A 4,158-nucleotide genomic window follows, 5' to 3' on the forward strand; every position below is an offset into this window, starting at 1 on the left:
TTACCCGCAGTGTAGGGGACCAAGGCTTGCAGAGCCCCTGGTTCAGACAATAGGGGCGAGGCCTGGCCCAGAGTCTCAGGCCAGTTTGGGGACTTCAGGCCTGAGGGTCCCCCTGTCCCAGAGCTTAGAGGCAGGGCTGCTCAGGTGTTCTGGAAAACTATCTGGCTCGTGTCCGGACTGAAGGGCAGAACTGACAGAGGGCTAAAGGTCTGGAGGCTAAGCCCCTCCTAGGCCTGGGGCAGCAGGTGCCCCAAGAGCTGTAACTGCCGTGTGAGGCTGATCTCTGGATGGTGGGGAGGACCTGGAAAGGAGCTCTCCTGTTGGGGGAGTGGAGAGGGAGTAAAGCCAATGTCTCCTCCAAGCTATCGTCTCTCATCTGGGCAAGAGGTATCCCATTCCGTTCAAAGGGACAGGAACTCATGACTCCCCTGTGGTGAAGCAGGACCAAGGGCCTGGGTTTCCCATTCCCAGTCCTTGACTCCTGGAGGACAGGACATAGCTGTGCCTGCCCTCCTTGCCACATCCACTCCAGGCCTCGGAGACCCTGGCCCTGTGCCCACACCTGTTTAATCAGGAGCAGCCAGAACCCAGGAGGAAAGTTTGCCCTGGTCTTATTCCCTTTCAGTGGCAACGTTATCAACCCAGGCCTTGGGAAAAGATGGTGGTGGTTTAGTCTCTAAGTCATGTCCAACTCTTGCAACCCCATGGGAGCCCCCCAGGCTCCCCTGTCCATGGGATTTCCATGGGATTTCCCAGGCAAGAATACTGGCTGCTGCTGTTGCTGCTAACTCGCTTCAGTTGTGTCCGACTCTGTGCAACCCCATAGACGGCAGCCCACCAGGCTCCCCTATCCCTGGGATTCTCCAGGCAAGAACACTGGAGTGGGTTGCCATTTCCTTCTCCAGTGTATGAAAGTGAAAAGTGAAAGTGAAGTTACTCAGTCGTGTCCGACTCTCAGTAACCCCATGGACTGCAGCCCACTAGGCTCCTCCATCCATGGGATGTTCCAGGCAAGAGTACTGGAGTGGGTTGTCATTTCCTTCTCCTGGGGATCTTCCCAACCGAGGAATCAACCCTGGGTTTCCTGCATTGCAGGCGGATTCTTTACCAACTGATTCTTTATGAGGGAAGTCAGGAAAAGATGAGGCTCCCAGGTTGGCAGGGTTGGGGCCAAGCAGCTCAGAGAGGATTGTGCCTTGGGCTCAAAGTGTCAGAGGGAAACTGGGAGCCTCAGACTGAGCACAGGGCAGCCCGTCCATGAGGACTGGGCCTCCAGCTTTGCCTACCATCTGCCTTTCCCCTACTCCAGGCGTGGGGTGAGGCCCCTCCCCTTCCCCACACCCTACTGCGCTTCCAGGGACCTCCTCCACCTCACAGCAGGGCCTGCTCATACCCACCATCCCTTCACTCATTGTACAGGGAGAGAAGGGTGTGTACTGGTCCTCTATCACTGCAGTAACAAATTTCTACACACTTGGTGGCTTAAAACACCACCAAGTTATCACTAAACAGTTGCATTGTTTAGCAGTCTGACACAGGTCTCCCCAGGATAAAACTGTGTTGGCAGGGCTGTGTTCTGTTATGGAGGCTCTAGAGTAGGATCTGTTTCCTTGCCTCTTCTGGTTTCTAGAGGCTGCCCACATTCCATGGCTGGTAGCCCCATTTATCTTTAAAGGCAGAAACATCACATCTCTCTGACCTACCTTCCTTCATCACAGCTCTCTGATCTTAGCCAGGAAAGTTCTCAACTTTTAAGGACTCATGATTAGATTGGGGCCACTGGCTAATCTCATTTCAAAATTCTTAACCTTAATTAAATCTGCAACATCCCTTTCTTACCAAGTAGGGTAATATAGTCACAGGTTCCAGAGAATAGGCTGTGGACAACTTTGGGAGACCGTTACCCTGCCCACCACACCTGTGGTCTGGTCAGAGACCACTGAAGCTCAGGGTAAGAACAATGATGAGCTGAACTGGAGGCAGGAAGCAGGTCTGTGGGGCCCTTCCTCCTCATTAGGACCAGGTGGTGAGTGGGTGATAGTTTTGGGGTGCTCAGTTTTAAGATAGTATCACAGTTTCCACCAGGGCTCCACAATCCAGTCTCCCTTCCAGCAGGATGGGGCACTGGGTTGAAAGTCTGCCCAGGAATCCACTTCAGGCTCTCAAGTGGCTGGTCACACCCTTTTTTTAGTTTGGACTCAAGAGAACTTCCCCCTCTGCCTAACTAAGCAGCCTTTCTCAGGACCAGAGTCCCTCCATTGGATCTTCTCCCACGCTCCTGTGTCCCTGAGCAGCCCAGAGGACACCACCCTGAGGGTGGGTCTCTCTAGAGAGTGTGGGCACTCTTCTTTTTAACCCATAATTTCCTGTTGCCCTTGTCAGGATGTGGGACCAGGAATCTGCCTGGTTTGACGGTCTCCAGACTTCTGAATCTCAGGGAGGCTGGAGGTGGGGGAGAACCTCCCCTTCCTCCCTCTAAGACATGGCAGGAAGAGGGGCCAGGCCTCTGGTTCCAGACCCCAAAACCAGCACCATCCCTCCCTTTGGTTCTGAAGACTTCCTGTGTGTAGGGAGGGGTTAGTTGGCCAAATTATTCTGGGACCCACTGGTTCCTTCTTCTCCTTGTCCTGGAGGCCCTGGTCCTCCGGGGCTGGAGAGGCTGCTGAGCAGGCTTGGGCATTCAAGTGGGAAGTAGCAGCATCCACATTTGGATGCAGACACCCCAGGCTTTGGGCTTCTGCCAGCTCCACCCCTTGCTAGGGATAGTGGCAGGCACGGAGGCCCCAGTCCAGAGTAGATTAGCAGAGCTCCTAATGGGCCGAAAACAACCCTGACACCTGTGGGGCCCAGAGAGTCCCAGCTCTTCCTGTCCATTCCAGGCCCCAGACACCTACACCTCCCTGGGAGTAGAAGCTCCAAGGAGAGGCTCACCTGCCATGAACGCTTATGCTGTGTGCGTGTGTGCTCTGTGACCCCAGGGGCTGCAGTCCGCCAGGGATTTTATAGGCAAGAATACTGGAGTGGGTTGTCATTTTCTCCTCCAGGGAATATTCCCAAACCAGGGATCAAACTTGCATCTCCTGCATTGGCAGGAGGATTCTTTACCACTGAGCCACTGGGGAAGTTGCCCTTACGAAGGCTTCTAGTCCTCTGATGTGGCTTCTCTGGTTGGTACGAGCTGTGAAAGGGGCCCCACAGCCTCCATGGCTTTTGATTCCTTCCCTGACATGACCCATATAGGTAAGGCCCCGTGGCTGGCACTTCAGGGCTCTGTGCGAGAGTTGGGCCCATTCTAAGCTTGCTGGGATCCCCTGACTGAGACCAGGCCAACAAAGGCCCGCTCTAGGAGTTTGCAATTAGACAGATGCAGGACTCAGGGCCCGCCCCGTCCCTGCCGCACAGCCAGCACACTCCGGTGGATCCCAGTTCTGCGGCCCAGGATCCTCACAGCCACCTTCTCCTGCCTCTGAGCCTGGTTTTATACTTGGTATGCCAAACCTTCCCACCCCACCACTCCCCTCACCAAATCTTTCCTGTCCTGTAAGCTCCAGCCTCCAAAACCACCCTGGTAATACCAGCTGGCCTCTCCAAGCTGCTCAAACTAAGCCCCTCAGCTCAACTTTCAGTCCTCTACCAGCCTGGCCTTCTGACTCTCACCCGGCACAGAGCATCCTCTCTAAAGCAGGGTCCTTAGTTGTCCCCAGAGAATGGTTTACCCTTCTCAAATAGGCTATTTCCTCCAAGTTGCCCCTTGGCTCCTCCAGGCAGCACAGCCTTCCCTGACTGTCTCAGCCCTGTCAGTGGCACACAGGTCACCATTTAGTTGTTCCTAATGAGCCTTGTTACATTTGAAACTTTTCACTTTCACTTTCAATGAGCCTTGTTACATTTGTTCATATCCTTAGGTATTGCCTATTCTAGGACAGGGCCCACAGGACATGCTGATGGGTAGACAGGCAGTCCTAATTCCCAGCTCCACCAATCCTCCCTCTTAATGTCCACCCCTACTCCTTTCTGGGTTGTTCAGGAGCTGACTCAGGCCTGGCCCATTTGGAGAACTGTTAACTTGCTTGGGTTCCCATTCACCTCCAATCTCTGTCCCTACCCGGGAGAAAGGCAGGCAGAGGCTGCAGCAGCTCACAGACACACCAGGCAGGC

The sequence above is a fragment of the Cervus elaphus genome, chromosome 15 (assembly GCF_910594005.1).
Source record: "Cervus elaphus chromosome 15, mCerEla1.1, whole genome shotgun sequence".
NCBI classification, from domain to species: domain Eukaryota; kingdom Metazoa; phylum Chordata; class Mammalia; order Artiodactyla; family Cervidae; genus Cervus; species Cervus elaphus.